Consider the following 24968-nt stretch of genomic DNA (forward strand, 5'->3'; position numbering starts at 1 on the left):
ATTTAAGGTAAATTACATCCGTTTGAAAGTAAAACCAGTTTTTTTTCATGCAGGCTCTGTCAATCATAGACAGGGAAGGTGTGGCTAGGGCTGCATAAACAGAAACAAAGTGATTTAACTCCTAAATGACAGTGAATTGAGCAGTGAAATTGCAGGGGAATGATCTATCCACTAAAACTGCTTTATTTCGCTAAAGTAATTTAGGTGACTATAGTGTTCCTTTAAAGAACTAATATTAAAAAAATGGAAGTGTTAATTGTTGGGAATTCAAAGTGCAATCACACGGATTTATTTTATGCCAATATAGCCACACTGAAAACATCTGGTTTGGAGAATTTTGTCAGTGCCCTGTCATGGTTTACACTAGCTGGCTATCAGAGAAAGACACCTCCCTGGACTGACAAGGAAGGGGGGACATGACTGCGGCTAGGATAAGGAGTCTTAAAGGAAGAGGAGATGGGAGGGGGATATATGGATACATAGTTGCTAAGATGGAAGACAGTTATAAGGACAGTGTGGGGAGGGGACTTACCAGTCAGCTCTTGGAAGTGCAGGGATCCTGACTTTCAGATTTTCAGATTTTCATCTGTCTTTCTTTGCTGACCCCTTTAAAAAAAAAAAATATAGATATTATTCTTCAGAATTTTATATTTACCTGTTCCTGAATTTTGAGAGTGATGGACGTTTCCCAGGAATCGTTGGTGGCCCTGTTGCAGGCTTACCGGGCTGCACATGGTGCAGGCTCGTTAGCAGAGGTGTTGGCCGGCATGGATGGCGTCCCCGGTGAAGAGGCACGACCAGTGGAAGGTGGGCGGCGGGCCAGGCGTTCAAGGCCGTGTCGTGACTGTCTCCCAGCCCGGTGAGAGGAGGTCGTGAAGGCAGAAGAAGCTGGCGAGCTGGAGTGGCTGGGAATGTGGAGCCGAGCCTGGTGTCGTCCCCCCGAGCGATCCGGTCCCAGGTGAGGGCTGTGGCTGCGTCCGGCAGCCATTTCCAAGATGGCGATTCGGCGGGAAGATCCAGGAGCCCTCCACCTTTTCTTCCGGCGCGGCCGGAAGTGACGTCACGACGCCGGTCGCGCACGGCCGGCGCGCCGGATATGACGACAGCAGCCGGCGACGGGCAAAACCCGGAAGTGGGTGCCCGCGCCGGAAATAGGATGCCGGGCGCCCGGAGACCACAAGCGCCGGCGGAAGAAGGCAGCAATAGGGGTGCTGTGAGCCGGACAGCAGCCCCAAGGAGATGGGAGTCCCCAGGACCGGCCGGTTCATGGGGTGCCGCGGATCAGGCGGCAGCCCCAAGGTTGCAGTACTGCCAGGATGCCGGCGGTCGGGAGGCCGTGTCGGCTGCAGCCCCTCTGGGAGCTGGGAGGCTCCAGGGGGAGTCCGGTGAGGAGGAGGAGTCTGAGGAGGAGCGAGAAGGTGATGGATGACGGCCCCTGCGCCTCCCCTCATTTGGTGAGTCAGCATGCGCAGGTGCCTGGGGTGCTGCAGGGGGTTCAGGTCAGGATAGCGAGGTGTTGCGCCTGCTGAGGATGTTAGTGGAGGGGCAAGCCAGGGGTACTGGTCTAGGGGCTCAGGGTCCAGGTAGTGCGGATAGTTTGAGGGGTCATGGGGTTGGGGTTGGTTCCTTTCTCCCAGGGTGTGAACTGGCTCCCCTAGGTTTACATGTGCCAGCGGAGGTGCAAGAGAAGATTATTCGTGGTGAGTATGTGGATCTCCTTTCTCTCGTTCCGCCAGACAAGGAGTCCGTGGACAGACCGCGACGTGGCGAACAATTGGAGGGAGAAAAGGGTAAGGCTATCCCGCGTACGTTCGGTAATTGGCTGCAAAGATTTAATATCTTTGCCAGCGTGCTAGTGCGCTGTTTCCCTGAGAGGGCCCCATCTTTATTTGTTTTTTTTGGACTTGATTTGGGGCGCCTACAAGGTTTATGGAGGGCGATGCTGGTTCAAATACGACCAGCAATTCCGCCAGAAGATGGCGGCGTGTCCGGGTATGGGTTTTGGGGTGCAGGACGGACGCCTGTGGCTGCTACTTATGACCCCGTGTAGACCCTCTCCCTTTTCGGGGGCGTCCGGCGTCCCCACGGGTACGTCGGCAGGTCAGAGGAAGGGAGTCTGTTGGCTCTTCAACGAGAGCCACTGTAAGTGGTTTAGCTCCTGCAGATTCCGTCACGAGTGTGCCCACTGTGGGGGAGCCCACCCGGCTCTCCGTTGTTTCAAGAAGGGCAGACCATCTGCCTCCAAGGGCTCTGGTAGGGACAACGTTCCTCGCAGAGAGGACTCCAGTGAGCGTGGAAAAGATGCGTCCATGGCTCGTCCAGTATCCTAAGAGGGACGTTGCTAGCCTTTTGTTCGACGGTTTCACAACAGGTTTCTGGATTCCCTTTGTGCTGTCGGACGAGGGCCAGTTCGCGGACAATCTTCGGTCCACGCGGGGAAAAGAGGGTTTGTTACAGGAAAAGTTGGAGGCGGAGATTCAACGGGGCCGCATGGCCGGCCCCTTTGATTCCCCCCCATTCCACAACCTGAGGGTGTCTCCGCTGGGTCTGGTACCCAAAAAGGATCCGGGAGTTTTTCGATTGATTCACCATCTCTCGTACCCTTCGGGGGCGTCGGTCAATGATGACATCGACAGGGATGCGTGCAGGGTACGTTATGCGTCCTTCGACTCGGCATTGCTCATCCTGCGGCGGGCCGGTCGTGGGGCGTTATTAGCAAAATCGGACATTGAATCGGCCTTTCGTTTGTTGCCGGTTCATCCGGATTGCTTTCACTTGTTGGGGTGTTTCGCTAACGGTTGCTTCTATTATGATATGTGTATGCCCATGGGCTGCGCTATCTCTTGTTATCATTTCGAACTGTTTTCTTCTTTTTTGGAGTGGGTCACGTCTAGAGTTGCGGGTTTGTGTTCGTTGACACATTACCTGGATGATTTTTTGTTTGTTGGTCCGTCGGGTTCCCAGGATTGTACAGGGTTGCTTCAGGCATTCCGGCGGGTGGCGTCTGAGTTCGGGTTCCTGTGTCCGAACAAAAAACGGTTGGCCCGGTGTTGGTCCTTTCATTCTTGGGTATCGAAATTGATACCGAGAGCATGGTTTTCCGGCTTCCGGAAGAGAAGTTGGAGGGGTTGCTGCGGTTGGTGGACTTAGTCAAAGGTTCCAAGAAGGTTCAGTTGCGTCAGATGCAGGGCCTGTTGGGGCACTTGGTTTTTGCATGTCGGGTGTTACCGATGGGTCGGGCATTTTGTCGTAGATTGTCCTTGTCCACGGTGGGGGTGAGGGAACCTTTCCATTACATTCGGATCACGAGGTGCCTTCGGGCGGATCTGGCAGTGTGGAGCTCCTTCCTCAGACGTTACAACGGGCACTCTTGCTGGTTGAGGGAGGCCACCACCAATGCTGCCTTGGATCTTTTTACCGATGCCTCGGGGTCCGTTGGTTTTGGAGCGTATTTTCGGGGTCAGTGGTGCGCGGGGGAGTGGCCGGAGGAATGGCAGTCTTTCCCATTTCGAAGGAATTTGACCTTTTTGGAACTGTTTCCGATAGTGGTCGCGCTGGAACTGTGGGGTGAGGAGCTGAGAAATCACACGGTGGTCTTTCACACGGACAACATGAGTGTGGTTCATGTGATTGCACGATCGTCCTCCTCGTCCCCACCAGTTTTGGCTCTTCTCCGTCAGCTCGTGCTCCTTAGTCTTCAGTTTAATGTTTGGGTGCGGGCGCAACATGTCCCGGGTGTGCAAAATGTGGTGGCTGATGCATTGTCTCGCTTGCAGTGGGAGCGGTTTCGCGAGGCAGCGCCGGAGGCGCGGCAGACCGGTCTGCAGTGTCCGGACTCCTTATGGAAGCTCGATTTCGAGGCCTGATGGGCTTGGTATCGGACTCCTTGGCGGAGGCTTCCTGGAAGGCATACCGGGCAGTGTGGAAACAGTGGCTGTCGGCAGCACGGGACGGGGATGTATCCACGGAAATGGGACGTACGGAGGCGACTCTTGTGTTGCTGGATGACTTGGTCAGGAGAGGTAGGTCTTGCGCAGTAGCGGAGAAGGCGCTGGCTGCCCTGTCTTTCTTGTTTCGATTTATGGGCTGGCAGGATGTTACTAAGGAATTTGGGATCCAGAGGGTGGTGAAGGGGTGGCGACTGCGGCGTCGCCCGGATCGTCGTCCGATTTCGGTGGAAATGTTGCGGCGGATTCTTTTAGTCTTGCCGCGGGTCTGTGGCTCGGATTATGTATCGAAGTTGTTTCGCGTAGCCTTCTCGGTCTTTTTTGGAGCCTTTCGCATCGGCGAGTTGGTAGCCCCGAGCAAGGGGAAGGCCTCGCCTTTGGCATTGTCGGATGTGCGTTGGTCTACTTCCTCAGTTGACATTTTTGTGCGGCGCTCTAAGACGGACCAGGCGGCCCGGGGTGCCTGGGTTTGTTTAGGGGCCACGAGGGATGTCGTCTGTCCTGTCGGGGCTTTTCACGATTTTCTGGAGGTGCGCCCGGAGCGGGGAGGCCCTTTGTTGGCTCACGCGGATGGGTCTCCCCTAACACGCTATCAGTTCTCGGCAATGCTGAAGAGAGCATTGGCCGCGGGTGGTATGGAAAGTCAAGGGTTTTCGGCCCATTCCTTTCGGATTGGGGCGGCTACCCAGGCAAGTGTTTTGGGTTACTCGGCTGCGGGCATTCAACGCAAGATGGGAGTCGGGGCGTTTTAAGTCTTATGTCCGACCTCATATGCTGTAACCCTCTTCTCGTTGTAGGTGGGCGGCCCCGGTACGTGTGGATACTAGGGCATTCCTACGTGTACTGGGCAGCTAGGCGAGCTGAAGACCGGGCCTATGGACGAAATTTGGGGTTCTCAGTGGACTTGGCCCGAGTCAGGTGGAAGGGCATTAGGGGCCTCCGATGGCAGCAAGTATATCCTGAGTTCGTGGAGCTCCGTAAGTTTGTGTCAGGGCCGGTGGTGGTGGTGGTCCATGCGGGCGTGAACGACTTGGGGGTATCCAGGACTGTGGACCTTCTCCACGCGATTCGGCACGACTTGGCGAGGTGCATGGCGCTGTTTCCGGACATGACCTTGGTTTGGTCGGAGGTGGTTTCCAGGCCGTGCTGGCGCGCGCTGCCGCACTCGTGCGGTTTGGAGAAGAGCCGGCGCAAGCTGAACATTGCAGTGGGGAAATTTGTCCGGCGGCTAGGTGGGGTGGTCGTTCGACACGTGGAGCTGGAAGGAGAGAACCAGAACTTAATGAGGAGGGATGGGGTCCACTTAAATGAGATAGGGTTGGACATCCTGAACACGGGTTTGCAGAGTGGGATTGAGGCTGCGCTGTCGGCGGGGGGCGCAATGACGGCAGGAGGCGTGAGGGGAAGTCGTCATCGCGGTGGCGGGAGTCCTGGCCAGCGCAGGCAGAAGTGATGGAGTTGCCGAGGAGGCTTGGGGAGTCGCAGCCTGTTGGGAGCTGATGGCGGAGGCAGGCTGCTCATGGACTCATGGTTTGTGGGGATAGACCTGTCTGTTGGGCAATCACCCCAACAGCTGACAGTATTTATGTTGCTGGCATGGAAAAATTAAATAAAGCTGTGGCCGATGCCCTTACCCAACTTTATACGGTCTCTGTGTGTCATTGGGAAAGGGGGGCACCGGGTGGGTGGTACAGTCATCTAGACAGCAGTCAAGACACCTCCCTGGACTGACAAGGAAGGGGGGACATGACTGCAGCTAGGATAAGGAGTCTTAAAGGAAGAGGAGATGGGAGGGGGATATATGGATACATAGTTGCTAAGATGGAAGACAGTTATAAGGACAGTGAGGGGAGGGGACTTACCAGTCAGCTCTTGGAAGTGCAGGGATCCTGACTTTCCCGCCCTCCCGCCCTTAGGACATTTGGTTATTGAAGGAATGTGGGTTTTGTTTCTGGTGCTTGTTGTTGGTTGTCTTTTCTTGTTTGTCACAGCACGCGGGAGTCCTGGCCAGCGCAGGCAGAAGTGATGGAGTTGCCGAGGAGGCTTGGGGAGTCGCAGCCTGTTGGGAGCTGATGGCGGAGGCAGGCTGCTCATGGACTCATGGTTTGTGGGGATAGACCTGTCTGTTGGGCAATCACCCAAACAGCTGAGAGTATTTATGTTGCTGGCATGGAAAAATTAAATAAAGCTGTGGCCGATGCCCTTACCCAACTTTATACGGTCTCTGTGTGTCATTGGGAAAGGGGGGCACCGGGTGGGTGGTACAGTCATCTAGACAGCAGTCATGCGTTCTTACTGTAATTCTTTTGGTATTTGAACATGGCTCGCTCTGGATTATCCCTGTTTCTGGTATCCTTCACCTTTTGGCTTGTCTTCTAGCTCTTGTCTCTTTCCGTGTTCCTGACTGCGGCTCGTTTCTGACCATTCCCTTTTTTTATTAAATCCAGCAATTCTAAGGCCCAGTAATACTTTATTTAGTTTTGCGTTTATTCATTGTTTGACATAATTCTGCATGTTGGATCATACTTTACCCTGACAGTTGCCCATGCCCAATATATACTTTTTATTCATATTTTTATGCAATCAGATCTAATCATTGGCGGATCCAGGGGGGGGGCAATGGGGCAATTGCCCCCCCCGAGATTCTCCCCTGCCGGCTAGTGCAGGGCTACGGCAACGCTCCAAATCTCGCGAGAGTGAACTCTAGCCCTGGAGCGCGGGCTAGAGTTCACTGGAACCACTGGACCACCAGGGATTCCCCACTGGGACCACCAGGGATCCAGAAATGTCCCCCCTCCTCCTCAATAAAGGTAAGAAGGGAGGGGGGACATAATATATTTTATTAAATAATTTTTTTTTAATTTTTTTATTAAAAAGCCTCCCTTCCCTCCTCCCCTCCCCCATACACACTGCCCAACATACACTGCCCCCATACACACACTGACCCCATACACACTGCCCCACATACACTGCCCCCATACACACTGCCCCCATACACACTGCCCCATACACACTGCCCAACATACACTGCCCCCATACACACACTGACCCCATACACACACTGACCCCATACACACACTACACACACTGACCCCATACACACACTGACCCCATACACACACTGACCCCATACACACACTGACCCCATGCACACACTGACCCCATACACACACTACACACACTGACCCCATACACACACTGACCCCATACACACACTGACCCCATACACACACTACACACACTGTCCCCATACACACACTGTCCCCATATACACACTGTCCCCATATACACACTGTCCCCATACACACACTGTCCCCATATAAACACTGACCCCATACACACACTACACACACTGACCCCATACACACACTACACACACTGACCCCATACACACACTACACACACTGACCCCATACACACACTGACCCCATACACACACCATACACACACTACACACACTGACCCCATATACACACTGACCCCATACACACACTGACCCCATACACACACTACACACACTGACCCCATACATACACACACTGCCCCCATACACACAAACACTGCCCCCATACACACAAACACTGCCCCCATACACACAAACACTGCCCCCATACACACACTGTCCCCATACACACACTGTCCCCATACACACACTGTCCCCATACACACACTGTCCCCATATACACACTGTCCCCATACACACTACACACACTGACCCCATACACACACTGACCCCATACACACACTACACACATTGACCCCATACACACACTGACCCCATACACACACTGACCCCATACACACACTGACCCCATACACACACTGACCCCATACACACACTGACCCCATACACACACTACACACACTGACCCCATACACACACTGTCCCCATATACACACTGTCCCCATACACACACTGCCCCACACACACACTGCCCCACAAACACTGCCCCATACACACACTTCCCCCTTACACACACTGACCCCATACACACACTGACCCACAAACACTGCCCCACATACAAACACTATACACACTGACCCCATACACACACTGCCCCCACAAACACTGCCTCCATACACACACTGCCCCACAAACACTGTCCCCATACAACACTGTCCCACAAACACTGTCCCCATACACACTGCCCCACAAACACTGCCCCATACACATACTGCCCCACACACACTGCACACCTATACACACACAGTGCCCTACACACCCTGCTGCCCCCCCATACACACATTGCCCCAAACACACACACACGACCCCCCCATACACACAGTGCCCCCCATACACACACTGCCCCACACAGACATACAGTGCCCCCCCATACACACACTGCCCCACACAGACATACAGTGCCCCCATACACACACTGCCCCCTAACACACACACTGCCACCCTTACGCACTCACACTCACTTCACCGCTCACACACACACTGCACCTTTCACACACACTTCACCCCTAACACACACCACTTCTCCTATGCCCTATATCCCAGCAGACCCCAGGTAAGTTGTCAAACTGTTCTTAAACGGTATGACTACTTACTCCGGGGTGGGATCCTGGCACTACTGGCACCATAACTACTACACTGAGCTGTAGTGGTTATTGTGCTAGGATTATTTTTTTTAAATAATCTACAAGTGCCCCTCCCGAGATCAGGCTCTGGATCCGCCACTGGATCTAATGGACCACATTCTTATGCAAAACATAGTTTGTTAAGGATGAGTTGTGTGTTATTATAGCTCCTTCTGTAGACAATATGGAAAATCTAATTAGCTATATAATAGACTAACTGATGCCTCTTCAATGAGATGGTGATACCACCAGTGTAGAGTAGATAAAGCAATTTACGATAATGCTGGCTATACTCTTAAAGAGGATCTGTGCCCTATACTTTTCAGATCTTGAGACCAGCATTAATTACTGTTATTTACAGAGTGCAGTTCTTGGGGTGTCTTCTACCTAGGTGCCACCATTTGTAAATAGAATACTCTGCACATAGCAGGGCATGCGCAATCTGAGAATAACAATGAGTGAGAGAGCAGTGATATGACACTGGAGGGAGGGGATTAAGTAGATACAGGATCAATGACAAAGTTGACAAAGGTAGTGGAAATTGACTATATCTCCACCCTGTCAACATTTGTCAACCTTCAAGTTATGCATAAGGAAAATTAATTTTATTTAGGACATACTTGAAAGAGAGAGAAATCTCAATGTATCCTTTCTGGTAAAATATTTACTAAATAAATGTATTACTTTAAAAAAATGAAGCATATTTTGAAAAAAATAATGCTGACATTAAAAATAAAAATGGCAGATCTGTTTTAATCACCAGTTTGTTGTATAACAATCTAATTGAATCACTGCCTATGTAAAAAAAAATCTTAAATATGCAAAGATAGTATATAAGGTTGCAGGAGAACTAGAATACTCCTCTATGATCCAAGCATGATCAGTGCTGATATTAAAACTATTTTATAGATTTACCTACTGTAGCAGGCTGGCCGGGTCTTGGGTCATAAACAGTTCTTTCTTCCAATATAAGAAAAACTTTATTTAGCAAGCCGGCCCCAATTTAGCCACAGCAAAACATTAAACCAAAATAAACTCCTACTCCACACTGGAGACTAACTAACATAGAGTACCCTTTCTACGCTACTGGGGAGCTAAGCTGACTCCAGTAGTTTAACAAATAAAAATAAAGACTTGTAAAATACCTTTCCTGGCTAATCATGGCAGCATCACTTATGGGTAGCTCTGCCCCAATCAGGAACAGGACAGGACAAAATCAATTAATCCAGACCAGGCTGGGTATAAAAGGTCCCTCCTCCTTCTATCCCACAGTCTTTTTTCCTGTCCTTTCAGGACACACAGGATATTTTATTTTGGGCCACCTTCCCATGTGTACCATGGGCCTCCAGATGAAGTTCAGCCTCTCTTCATCTGAAGAACTCAGTAAACAGCCTGCACGGGCAGGACTAACTGAGTTTAGTACAGATTAGTATCTGTACTATATGGGAGAAATTAATCTTATAGATCGTGATGTGGGGTCGGCTGTTGCCTTAAAAATGTCCCCTTATGACATCCAACCCCCCCGCCCCCCCCTGATCTGAGGTCAGTGTTTTGGAGAAGCCAGGGTAAGTTTTATTTGGTATATCTCTTTCTTCTAATTTTTATGGAGTTTTTCCCTGGGAGAGTAAAGGTCTGAGTCTTGTTCTCTAATATTCTCTGCTCAACTAACTATTTCCTCGGTCAGTTTGTTTGTCTGTTCCCCTTACCTACTTCATTCTTCATTCTGGGTAAAGACTGGCTGGCAGGGGCTGTGTTTTCCTCCGATCCTGCTCTTCTGTGTTCGGATTGCCGGCGCATGCGCAGAACGGCCGCCGGACGCCGACGATACTGCGCATGCGCGGGATAGTTGCGCGCTTAAAGGTATATCGCGCCAAAAAATCGAAATTTCTAAAATCACTCAGAATTGATCCTTGCTTCTTCCCTGATCATCTGGTAACAAGGAAAGCTGCCTTTTTCCTCCAGAATCTGTTTTTTAAGGTAAAAATCCTAATTTAATTTATCTTTACTTTTCATAGTTTACTTTAAAATTGGTTCTGCAATAAGTGTATTATTTTCTAGATGGCTTCTCCCTCTGCCTCAAGATCTCGCTCTAGAAGACAAAGGTGAGCCGCATATATTCTTTTATATTAAAGGGGGGAAAAGAGTGCCATTACAGGCCTATAATATATTTCATATTGGCCTCTATTTCAGCCCAGAAAAATCTCAAGAAATTTCTCCCAGAAAATATCGAGAGAAATCTAACCGATGTGCAAACTGCAACCAAGTGGCTCCTCCAGGGAATAATTTGTGCAGATCTTGCCTGACGGAAGCAGCGAAAGACAGTTCCCCACAGACTGACTTAAAGAAATGGATATCGGAAGCGATTGCTGAAGGGTTTAAAGCCTCTAGTAAGATGACTATCTCTAAACGTCCCAGAGTGGAAAGCTATGTGGAATCAGAAGAGGAATCTGATATGATGGAAGACTATTCCGAGGAAGAAGAGGATGAGTGTGACTCAAAATCGCTGGATTCCAGGTCTGTAGATAAACGGGTTTATCTTATCAGAGACACGTTGAGAATTCCTGAAGAGAGCAGGGAGAAGAAGGAGTCCGACAGATACTTTGAAGATCTGAAGCCTAACAGACCCTCTTTTCCAGTACATTCGGCCATCAAGGAAGTCATCGGTGAAGAATGGAATAGACCTGAGAGGAAGGTAACTCTAAAGAACAAAATTCCTAGATTATACCCGTATGCTCCTGAGGACTGCAAATCATGGATGTCGGTTCCGAAAATTGAAGCAGCGGTCATTCACATGGCAAAAAGAACGACTCTTCCCATAGATTCAATGGCATATTTAAGGGAGCCAATGGAAAAGCGATTGGACGCTGACCTGATTAAGGCATACCTGGCCTTGGGATCAGCATTACACCCAGCCATTGCCCTTACCACCTTGTCCAGAGCTCTTAAAATATGGGTGAATAATCTAGAAGAAGATATTACTGGGGGAGTCCGTAAAGAACGCCTGTTGGAGGGCCTTAATGATTTAAAATTGGCCACAGAATTCTGTTCTGAAGCTTCCCTGGATCTCACTAAAATGGTGGCTAAAAGTATGGTGCTGTCCGTAGCCTCCAGGAGAGCATTATGGCTTCACTCTTGGGGGGCAGATTACGCCTCTAAGGCCTCTCTATATGCGCTCCCTTTTCAAGGCGACCTTCTATTTGGCAAAGTCCTGGAAGATGCTATCCATAAAGCAGCAGATGGAAGAAAGGCTTTTCTCCCTCAAGGGAAAAGAAGATATGGTGCTTCCTACGGGAAGGATAAAAAATTCAGAGACCGATCCTTTCGAGATGTCAGAGCATACAGGCCCGGAAGAGAATACTCCAGGAATTCTAATTGGAGAAACTATCAGTCCACTTCATCAAAACCGGTCAGAGGAAGAGGATCTAGACCAGCTAATAAAAGCTTCTGAACGTTTGCTGGCCCAGCCAGATGTTATAGGAGGCAGACTTCGCTTCTTTTATCCGGTTTGGGCCAGAAGTATTCAAGATTCTTGGGTTCTTTCTATCCTCAAGGAAGGATACAAGATAGAATTCAAAGAATTCCCGTCTCTAACCTCCTTTGTCCGTTCAAGACTGGCAAAAGGAAGAAAAGAAGTTGCTCTGAACGACATTATTTTACAACTACTGCGGAATCAGGTCATAGAGGAAGTACCTTACGGAGAACGTTACAGAGGCCACTACTCTACAATATTCTTGGCCCCAAAACCTCAAGGGAAATGGCGTCTAATTCTGGACCTAAAAGTTCTGAACACTTATTTAGTTCCAAGAACGTTCAAAATGGAGTCCATTACCACGATCCTGCCCAACATAAAGACAGGGACCTGGATGACTTCTATCGATCTCAAGGACGCCTACTATCAGATACCGATTCACATCAGTCATCGTCGGTTTCTGAGGTTTTGGATTTCGGGAAATCATTTCCAGTTCAAGGGACTTCCTTTCGGCTTAAGTCTGGCGCCCAGAACGTTCACGAAAATTCTAGTTTCACTGGTGGCCTTTATAAGAACGAAGAACATCGAGCTTTTTCATTATCTGGAAGATTTCTTAATCGTAGGTCCATCCAGCCAGATAGTAAATGTCCACACGGCAATGACCATCAAATGCCTTCAAGATCATGGTTGGCTGATAAACCCCAAGAAGAGCTCTTTGGTGCCTTCTCAGAAGTTGATTTTCCTGGGAGCAAACATAGACTCGGTGAATGGCCTGGTATCTCTGTCTTCAGACAGGAAAGAACATATAATAAAGAAGATCAGAAGCATGCGTCAAAAATCCTTCGTCACAGCAAGAGAATTCATGAGCCTGTTAGGGTCCCTTACGTCCACGATAGGCCTAGTAAAATGGGCCCAATGGAGGATGCGACCCATTCAAAGGCATTTCCTCCTACAGTTCAAGAAAAACTCCGAGAATTGGGATCAGAAGATTCATTCTCTCCCGAGGATTTCGAAAGAGCTGTACTGGTGGACAAGAGAAGAACACCTTCTTCATGGTTTTCCCCTGGAAGAGCCGGTTTGGATGACCATAACTACAGATGCCAGCCTCCTGGGATGGGGAGCACACTTGAACGACTCATGGATTCAAGGAATGTTTGGTGAGGCTGGATACTTGCTCTGTCCTAGCAACCGGGCACCCTGCGGCCATTATCTAAGGAGGCTTTCTACTCCAACCCCCATCTTTACTGTGGAGAGGCACCTTTGATATGCTCTAAAAACGCTTGGAATTTGTGAGTGTATTGTCACACCTTACAACTTGATTTGGTTTCAAACAATATTGCACTACGTTTTCTATTTTTCATTATAGGCATTTCAGCGACATCCCAAAACCCTATCTTCTGAGATACCTATATTATATGGTTACCAACTGGGAGGCAACCGTGGGATGCTGTTTTGTACCTATAAGTTAAGTTATTTTAATATTTTTGTGTTTGCATTAACCTTAATTTTGGTGGTTTGCAATTGTTCTTTTTATACTATTTTGTATTTTCCTAGTTTTGTAATACTGTTCCATACTGTGCTGAGATTGATAATATGGCTGATAGTAATGGTTATTTACAGAGAATACATAGAGCCAGACAACAAAGATTTGAGTCTATGTTTACTAATATAGAGAAACCTAGACATATAGAAGGATTAGATGAGTACTTTAGACAAAAAGAAAAATTGCTAAATCTAGAAACAAAAAAATGGTGGGAAATAGCATTTCCTATCCTATTCATGCAGATCATCGAGCTGTAGGACAGGATGCCCTGTCTCTTCCATGGGAATTCGATCTGGGGTACGCGTTCCCTCCCCTACCTATGATTTACCGACTACTGAGGAAAGTATGGAAGGAAGGCCTCAAGGTCATTGCCATAATCCCAATCTGGCCTCGCAGACCTTGGTTTCCCCTTCTAAACAAGATGAGCTTGGAACCTCCTTGGCCTCTTCCTCTCAGCCCAAACATCTTGACTCAGGGACCAGCAGTTCATCCCAACCCCAGCCAGCTGAAATTGGGGGCATGGCTCTTGAAAAGGAGAGACTACTAGCTCAAGGGATCTCAGAAGCTGTGGTGTCTACACTCCTTAAATCCAGAAAGGTATCAACCTCTTCCTGCTACCATAGGATATGGGAAGTATTCCGTTCCTGGTCTCAAGTTAATAATGTGGATTTTCTTCAACCATCTAACATCAATATTCTACACTTTCTTCATACAGGTCTGGATAAGGGACTGAGTCTTAGTACTCTTAAAGTCCAAGCTTCGGCTTTATCTACTCTCAGCAACAAGTCCTGGGCATCAGATCCTCTAATTGCCAGATTCTTTAAAGCTACCATCCGTATAAGGCCTCCAAATAGGAACTATTCTCCTCCGTGGAATTTACCTATGGTACTGGAGGCGTTCACTGAAAACCCCTTTGCTCCATTAGATGAGCTGGGTCTGGTCTTATTAACATATAAGACATTATTTCTGGTGGCTGTTACTACGGCAAAGCGCATGTCTGAAATTCATGCATTTTACTGCGATGAAAATCACTTTCAAGTGTTCCACGACAGGGTGATCTTGAGACCTAGACAAGAGTTTCTGCCTAAAGTCGTCTCGAATTTCCACATCTTACAGGAAATTGTTATTCCTTCCTTTTATCCATCTCCTTCTACTCCAGAGGAAGTGAAACTTCATGAATTGGATGTCAGGCAGTGCCTTCTTAAGTACATAGAAGTTTCTACTCAATTTCGGAAGTTTCAACAGCTGTTTGTTCTTCCGATTGGCCCCAGGAGAGGGGAGGCAGCCTCTACTTCCACCTTGAGACGTTGGATTTCCAATACCATAGTCAAGGCTTATCAGTTGAAAGACCTTGTTCCTCCTAGCAGGATCAAATCTCACTCTACAAGGGCTTTAGCAACTTCATGAGCTAATTGGGCAGAAGTTCCATCTGACGACATCTGTAAGGCAGCTACGTGGTCTTCTCCTCTCACTTTCATCAAACACTACAGACTGGATTTGGCTTCTTCCTCTACGGCCTTTGGTAGAGGTGTTCTGTCCTCTGTGGAATCTATCTAAATTAAACTTTTTTCAGCATTATCTGGTTTGGAGTTTCTGTTAATTTCCCACCCTATGGTGAAGCTTGGGTATTACCCATAAGTGATGCTGCCATGATTAGCCAGGAATACGGAAAATTTTATCATACTTACCGTAATTTTCTTTTCCTGGCTATTATTCATGGCAGCATCAGCAACCCTCCCTTTTTTTTTTGGAATTAGCTTTGGGACTAGACTGTGGGATAGAAGGAGGAGGGACCTTTTATACCCAGCCTGGTCTGGATTAATTGATTTTGTCCTGTCCTGTTCCTGATTGGGGCGGAGCTACCCATAAGTGATGCTGCCATGAATAATAGCCAGGAAAAGAAAATTACGGTAAGTATGATAACATTTTCTGTATTATTTTCCACACTGTTTCAGCAGTCTCTTTGACTCACAGTCTCTCTGTCTCCACCCCAGCTCTTTACAGGATAGACTGATTTCCCTCTGCATTCTGCGCTACGGAATGTGATGGCGCTATATAAATAATAATGTAGCTTCCTAATTGAAAGTGCCATTCTGGGGCTAATATAGCAGTGTTCCCTCACACTGCCACACTACATACACCGACTTGGGACTAGAACTCTCAAATTCACACATTCATTAGTGAAGATGTTCTACTAACTAGATCTATCCACAAATCTCTTTCAGCTGCACCAAACGAATCAAATGCCTGTCAATCCATGGACAAATTAATATTTTAGTTTGTCCATAGAAAGACGAACATTTGATTTTTTTGGTGCAGCTACAAAGGAATTTTAGCAAAAGTTTACTTGTAACCAGCAACGGTTTCACTGCATTACACCCTGTGTTTTTATATCTAACAACCAATCATCCCTTCACTCCCTTAAATGAACATTTATTAAGAATGTCATTCACAGGATGAGTTAAAATGTGGAGCATTTAGATACTATAAATTTTTATGTGTGTATTTTTAAATCAACCCTTTAAATGAGTGATTCTGAGGTAGCAAATGGGTATCACGGCGTGTCTAATGGAAAGGATTGTTCTCTCTTAAATTTAACTGTAATGTATACGGCCATTGTTTCCACAAACCAATAATCTTTAAAATACTGTTGAAAAGTATTTGTAAGATGAAAGTGTGAATACTTTAACTTATCAACAGCCTTTACCATGTTACGAATTATAAAATTATAAATATGCTTTTTGCTAGAAATATGCTTTTCCCTTTATCCCTTGTTCATGGTGTAATAAGTGGGGGGAAATGATTAACAGCCACACTGTATGCCAATGAACTGTTATGGTGTTCTAATACAGGGATTCAAGCCCCATTCAACCCTTAGGCAATAGTGTTGATAAACTCCTCCCCAATTCCCTTCCAGGGCAACCCCTCTTCCTCCAGGAAGAGGGGTTCTGTTAGATCCAAAGGCAGTGATGGCGAACCTATGGAAGGCCAAGCCCTCTCTGTGGGCACGCAGCCATAGGTCGCCGGGGGAGGGGGCCGCTGATGCCAGTCGGCAGCAATGCAGAGTAGGCACCTGCCTACCCAAAACGGCAGGCGCCTACTCTGCTTTTGTGTCGGGAGGACCTGGAGACAGGGGGAGGGATCTGGGAAGCAGCACATCACCCCTCCCCTACTCCTCCCCCCCACTCAGCACCCCTACCCCCCACACAGCAACCCCCTTCCCACACACACACCCTTTTCTCACACAGCATTCCTCACACACACAGCACCCCTCACACACACACACACACACACACATATACAGCACCCCTTAGACACACACAGCACCCCTTACACTGTACACACTATACACACCCTCTTACTCTTAGCTGATGAATGATCAATGGAGTGGTAACTGTATTACGTGTCTATGCCTGTTTTACTATGTTCATTTAGTTTACTTTCCATTCAATCAATTACTAGTTTTGGTAGCAATATTTGCTACCCTAATTCAAATATATATGTATTGTTTATTTGTTTGATAGCCTCTCAAACAACTGCTGAAAGCAAGGAGTGCGGACTCTGACTTTACACTCGATTTTTATGTTATTATTTTAAGTTATTCATTTTATTATTAATTCCATAAAGTTTACTTCACATGGCAATGACATTTCTGATTCTTTGCAGTAGTTGTGCATAATTTATTAAAAGGAAATTAAAATGCCTGGTGTATATTCGTCACTATAGTGCATTATATCACAACATCAACATAGCACTCATGTTTTTATCTCTATGCCGACATTCCAAAATGGAATTACATATGTCTATGAAAACTTACATCACATTCACGTCAAACCCCTTTGAAATAAACAATATAGCTACATTACATAAAGGTTTTCTTTTCTTTTTTTATTATTATTTCTGGTGTAAATGTGCTTTCTCCCTCCTTCTTTCACACATTACCCACAAGTCTTTGGCATATTCTTGGCTTTGTGGGAAAGTAAAGACTCACAATCATCAAATCTCTTTTTAGACCTCTCCACCTCCTTTACTGTTTGCCAACATTCCCATAATTCTCCCATGGGACCCTTACTGAGGGAGTAAAGGTCTTTGTGAAGTATATATAGAATGACAGGCTATAACTTATCATGACGGCAACCTTGCCTGGCTTCCTTCTTTCTTTGAGCACAGTCTCATGTTTTTTGTGACTTTACTAAGCAAGTTACGATTAACTGCACTATAATATTAGGCTAATTATTATCACAGGAATGTAATGCGTTTTTTTTGCAATGCTGTCATATTAAGATGTACACAAACAAGTGCCCTCACAGTGTATTTCTCAATGTAAATAACCCCTTGCATAACACACTAAATCATTTTTTTTTTATTAATTCAATGACGATGTATGTTCTCTGATATTTTAAATAACGTAGAGAAAGAATATATTGACCTTGTTCGTGTCGTGTGAAATTTTCTGTACTGTTACCATAAGGCACGTGATATCTTGTTTACTGGTAAACACATTGGTGATGCACGTCACAGATCTGACATAGTTGTGACACTAGAACTGTCAACATTGCAAGGGGAATTTGCCAGTCATTGAGATGTCTAACATGACATTGGTTACAGTGATGTGAAATATATATAACTATCAGGGATATTCACTAAAGTGAGAATTCAACGTGATTTTCAAATTGAAGGGTAAAATAGCTGAACTGGAAACATTCTCTAATTCAGCTGTGCTTCAAGAACAGCAACTTTGGTCTTAAATTTGAAATTCACGTTGAATACACTTGGAATTCTCACTTGCTCTCAATCTTGTTGCTGTATGAAAAGGGCAAAGGTTCTAGGTAAAATTGCTCAAGTACACAATGAGCAGTGATACGTTCTTTGAATCTTCAGTCTGTTCTCAAAACTGTCTTGTGTGCTCTGACAGCCTGGAGAATGCTCTTCTTCCATAATTCAAAAAAGATTGCTGAATATAAGGTGATCCTCAGATCTTTCCCCAAAGAGCTACTTCCTTTATCATGGTGGTAGGAATATATCAAGCAGGGATGTGTTACTGATGGACATATCAAGTTAAGAAAAGTGCTGCTGTGTTCAGTAACCAAATAACATTTAAGGAATAAATACTCCAGTCTCTATATTTTAGTTGCACACCTCTTGTCTTTGATTGGGATGTAAATGTTACCTTGCTTTCAAATGGTTCACTGTTTTGAAGTGGTTATGGTGCTTGGAGTCTCTATGTGCAGTGTTTCTGTAAGATATTGTACATTGCAGCTAGAGGGAATTGAGTAGGGTTGTCTGTTATTCAGTGGAGGTTCGTCAACAGGTGCACGTCATCACTTTTTATATGGTAACATTTTTGTTTGCAATAGTTTAGAAACACTAATATTCTATTCCTAGGGGAAGGGGCTATGCTAAAGAAATATAGGAAAAAGTAGACCAACATAAGCCAGCCATTGCCTATGTGTGAGCCGAAATAATAACAAGAACAAAAACCTCTCTTTAAAAGTCTCTTTAATTGTATTATAGTTTTAAGTTCTGCAGGGTCACTCCCCCTTAATTGGTGGCTGTTTAGAGAAGTTTCTTGAGAACATATCTAGGCATGTCAAAAAAATGGGACAGGTTTGGAATCTGTCCTGTTGCATCAGGTCTTGCACATTCCTATTCTCAATAAAGGAGGGTTCTTCCATTGAGTGGTCATTAATGCTGCAGAGCCATGGGAGGGGGCAAGCTTTTAGCCAATCATATTAACAGGTGGTAGGGTTACAGTGCCAACATTAGAGAGAAGCAAGAAGTCATATTTCAAGTAGCAGCAGCAGCAGCTCCTCTGCCAAATGTAATTAAAAATATTATAAATATTAATTTCTCTCCCCCAATAGGCTCAATGCCTGTCTGAAGTCTGATTAAAGGGACACTATAGTCACCTGAACAACTTTAGCTTAATGAAGCAGTTTTGGTGTATAGAACATGCCCCTGCAGCCTCACTGCTCAATCCTCTACCATTTAGGAGTTAAATCCCTTTGTTTATGAACCCTAGTCACACCTCCCTGCATGTGACTTGCACAGCCTTCCATAAACACTTCCTGTAAAGAGAGCCCTATTTAGGCTTTCTTTATTGCAAGTTCTATTTAATTAAGATTTTCTTATCCCCTGCTATGTTAATATATTGCTAGACCCTGCAAGAGCCTCCTGTATGTGATTAAAGTTCAATTTAGAGATTGAGATACAATTATTTAAGGTAAATTACATCTGTTTGAAAGTGAAACCAGTTTTTTTTTTCATGCAGGCTCTGTCAATCATAGCCAGGGAGGTGTGGCTAGGGCTGCATAAACCGAAACAAAGTGATTTAACTCCTAAATGACAGTGAATTGAGCAGTGAAATTGCAGGGGAATGATCTATACACTAAAACTGATTTATTTAGCTAAAGTAATTTAGGTGACTATAGTGTTCCTTTAAGTAAGGAAATTCACTAAACTATATATAGCAGGGAAGGAAGAGGGGAATGGCAAATATTTCTGACTGCACTGTGGTGCCTGGCACTAATAATTTAGTAACTCCTATTGCATATTGCATTGAATAGTGTAGGCTGGACTGCACATTCCCACCATCTTCTTTAAAGTGCTCAGTCACAATACAGATGGCATTTCCCGGTGTCTTCAGAGCAAATGATCTGAAATTGTCAGCTGGAGGAGAAAGGAGCTAATGAGGACCATACAAGGACAATTAGGCAAATATATAAGGACCAGGGAGAGGAGGGAGGTTTATATGCATTGTGAACTGATACCTGTAAAAGTAAAGTTCCGTACGAAGTCCCTAAACCAGACGAAACACGTATAGACGACTAGTGGTGATTTCTTAGTATTACATGTGCTCTTTTAAACTCCAATCTAAGTTAATAAATTCGTTTTTAAACTACATTGCCTATTTGCACTACAATTATAGATTTTTTTCTCTTGGAATACTTCTCACTATCATTTAAAATATATGGTGATCTAAACAACAGGAAATGAACCCATTGAGAAAAGATTCTTTACAAGGCATCATTTCAAGATTTAAATTAAGTAGCCAATTAGAATTGAATATTCTGGCATTTTATCAACATTTATATGCTATGATGTTCTGCTTTTTAAAGAGATATTACCCTATTTTTTGTACATAACGCTACAGGTGACACCTGACACACTTATGCTGTGGCTAGTTGAAAAGTTGTGAAGATTCACAGTGCAGGACTGGGGCTGTGACTCTGAGGACTGATTTGGTTCTGATTTCAATCTGTTTTAATTCTTGCTAATGATAATATTTTTCAAAATGAATTCTGACTATTATCCTTAACAGGCATTCAAATAATTTCCCAACCACAGCTAAGATCACGGGTCTTTAGTTTCCGTGTTGAGATTTTGAACCCTTTTAAATATAGGAACCACTACTATTATACTGTCACACAACACTTCTCACCCATTGACTGTGAGAATCCTTTGGATGGCATTCTGTGCTCCTCTGATTCTTCTTTATTTTCCATTTCCAAATTGTATATGATATTACGATATACTGGATTGGAGCAGTTCACAAACAGGCATAGGGAAGTGGAGGATGCATTTCCCAGACATAAGTCCAAAGGACAAGCTCATAGCACACTTTATTCATAGCCAAACATTGCCCATGGTTTCTTATAGAAACATGTTCCTTAAAACTCTACAGTATGCTCATTATTCCCTCATCAACTCCATCTCATGACTAGAAAGGAGACTGTGACTTTTCTGATCTGTACTGAATTCATACATAGATAGGGGTGGAATGCCCAATTTCCCCTCAATGTTTGCTTTTGGGACCCTTATCGGGTCATCTTATGTCTAATAAACAATTCCTCCTTTACATAATAGCTGTTGGACGCAAAACCATACTTTTAGGTCTGGAACCAGCCGAATGCACTCACTTTACAATTATTCTTAACCAAGCTTGCTTTTATATTTAAAATGGATTGGTTAGACACACTGACAAATAAAGAACTTCTTGCCAGTAAATTTCTTTTGGCCTGGTGATCATATATCCTTACCCAAGATGATTGTTTTAAGTTCCAGGTGAGAACCACTGTGGAATATAGTATGTGAAGTGCCATTTTACCACATGACAGGAGGCTTCATATTTGCATATCTTTCTTTACTGAAAACTCCAGCAGCATAGAAACAGTAACAACCAATCAGAGAAAAGATATGGTGCCCATAAAAGGCCCTGTCTATGACATCACTTCCTCTTTCTTTGCTGCTCCAGCCATCAACAGGTCAGAGTATTTTTTACCTGATGCTTCATATTGGTTATTCCTTGTTATTCTGTATTCTGTACCGTTTTATTTTGATCTAACATTCTTAATACCCTGTCTACCTGTACCCGTTTTTCCCCCTCTCTGTCTCTAACTGTCCCTGTATTTTGCCTTATATCTCTACCACACTTTCCAGGCGATCCGCGGGCGGCGCGGCTGCCCGTGCCTCGCTCGCCGCGCGGACCTGCCTGCTATTATACAGGGGCTGGTGGGGACGGGTGGAGGGTAGCCGGGGTTATTGTTATTACTGTGTTTGCTTTGTGATTGCCGCGTTCTGCGTCTCGCTAGCGGCCGCGAGTGGGAACCCCTTCCCCACGCGGTCGGCGGCCATCTTGGATCTCGCGGTTATCGCGAGATCCGCGGCGACCGTCTCTCTTCCATCACGGCGACTCGGTATTCACCCGACCGCCGCCACGGTACCGGGGATTGCCCTCAGGGTGACTCCCCGCTCTCTCCCCTAGCCACTTTCGTTCTGGTGCAGGGGAGAGTTACATTTCTGCATCATACCCCAAAGGGTGAAAAAGTTTTTCATTTTTTCATTTTTTACGTTTTCCTGTATATCTGCCTCAGTGAGGCAAGTGGAGTGCATGCATATAATATACATTTGTAGTTGAAGGCTTATTATTATACAAGCTATCAGTGTCCCTGCTGATATGATACAAGCAATTTAAAGTGACATATGCTTATATTTCCTCCCCTCAGGGGAATTTGGTGGTATCACTTTACCCATCCAGGGTATATTATATGGTTTCCCTATACAGGGTCATACCTCATTACTGCACCCAAGGGTGAAATTTATGTGGGTGTCCTCTGGGTATTTTTTCATGACCAACAAGGTCATTTTACTGGCAATAAAAGCAGGATATATATAAGGACCTTTTCTCACATATTTGTAAATAACATTCATTATCTACGTTTAAATTTAACCTATTAGTTTAACAAGTGTCCTATTTTACCTATGTACCAGTTTCTAAGGTACAAATTTAAGTTTGTGGTAGGCATTACTCTCCATCCTGCACAATTGAGTTTCTTTGGTATGGAGGCTGTACTATATATGATATACATACCTTAACTGCCATACTGCCTCGCTGGTCACTCAGTGGTTAAAGGCTTGCACTGGGAGTTTTCCTCCATGAGTTCAACTCCCCTGTGCAGCAAGAGTTCAATCTGCTGTGGAATTACACACTGGCTATAGCAGTGGTAGTCAACCTTTTGAGGCAACGTTTTTTCCCCTCAGGGGATCAAAGACTGCAATACCCTTCAAAGGGAATATTATACTGATTACCCGGCACAGGGTTATATTACATTACTGTACCCAAGGGTGCAAAAAAATTTATGTGGGTGTCCTCTGGGTATTTTTTCATGGCACACCACCTGGGGTGACCCCCCAGATATGCATGCAAGGGTGCTGACGGCCCATTTCAATTGATGTGGGTGTCCTCTGATTGCCACGGCACACCACCCGGGGTGAACCCCGATGATATGCACAAGGGCCTGTATTTTTCAAGAGATAAACACATACAGCCCTGATTTCACTTACTACGTGCATATACAGCCCTCTCACTGCCTGTCAGTTTACTTTAAAGCAACAGTACCATGCAGGATACGGTTTGACGGCAGGACCACTAAGGAAACTGAGTGTACTGCGTAGTACCCTTCACAGGGCTACGTATATGTATATTTACGGTGCCTAGGGTACATATTGAACGTGGGTGTCCTCTGGGTTGTTTTTTACATGACACACCACCTGGGGTGACCCCCACATATGCATGCAATACTTGCAAGGTGCCAATAATTATGATGTGGGTGTCCTCTGGGTACTTTTTCATGGCACGCCACCTGGGTTGACCCCCCAGATATGCATGCGAGGTCACTGACAGACCATTACCTTTGATGTAAGTGTCCTCTGGGTTACCATGGCACACCACCTGGGATGAATCCACCCGAACAGACGTGGGTCCTGCGGTTACAGACCTTATGGAGACAGGCCCCACGCGCCTCTATAATCAACCGGTATAATTTAATACCGTACATACAGCTCTGGCGTACATTTGTGGTGGACCTGGCTAACCTGACTTAACACCACTACCAGTCAGTCGCGCCTGCACCGCGGCTCTCAGTAGCCAGATTACACTAATAGAGGTGACCCCTCTACACTTGGCACAGGTATTCATACACTCAAACAAACTAAACAGGCAAGTCAAACCATTTTACCCGGGTGATCCCCAGTTCTAACAGGAGTCTAGCACCCCTACGTGCTGATCCTCAAACACTACTCCCACTGACTACCACTGTCTCCAAACAGGACGGGAATGAGTCATGGTGGACACTCTCAACCTTCCCAAGATTTCTAAGCAATGACAAACGCCGCTGTAGCGGCCTCAGTGGAGAAGGTTCTGTTATGGGCTCTGCCCCACATCGCTTGATGGACACTCCCTCGAAGTACGCTAGGGAAACCTGACTCTGTGACAGCGGCCGAGGCAGAGATAGCAATAGCGGCACTAAACCAGAGTGACCGAAGACGGACCGTTCCTGGAGGAACGCTATTGGCCGCGCAACCCTCTGGGGATGGAAGTATGCGCACGCCTCAGGGCCAAATACCCCAGACCACTGCTACCAGACAAGTGGTAGTTGCGCCCGAGCTCAATGGATGACGTACTATGCGCCGACAGACACAATTCTGTTCTGGTGCGCATCAACAACACATTATGGGACTTAGGAAAGACAAGAATTCGCCCCAAAAGCACAAGGCCTACTATTTGAAGTAGTGTTCATGGCAGGACTCAAGGAGCACGTAAATCTATTCAAGTCTCCCCTACGGGGAAAGATGTTTTTGGGAGGACTGGTCGGTAGCGGAACCGAGCCGCCAGCCGCTTCTGGGCGACAGGTTCCAGATCGTATACACAGTCCTCGGATATTTTCTTACTCGCTTCTCTACTAGTGAGTCGACCTACATAGATGACTGTTTCCAATTCTCCAGACACTACAAGGCTATCTCACAGAATTTTTTATCACAGCCGTTCAGGTCGCCCTTTCGCCTCCATTACGCATGCTGGCAGAACTGGAACGCCTCGTGGACAGAGAAATCCGCACCCCTTTTCAAGAAGGGCGCAATCCAA

Source organism: Pelobates fuscus, chromosome 1 (genome assembly GCF_036172605.1).
Source record: "Pelobates fuscus isolate aPelFus1 chromosome 1, aPelFus1.pri, whole genome shotgun sequence".
Taxonomy (NCBI): Eukaryota; Metazoa; Chordata; class Amphibia; order Anura; family Pelobatidae; genus Pelobates; species Pelobates fuscus.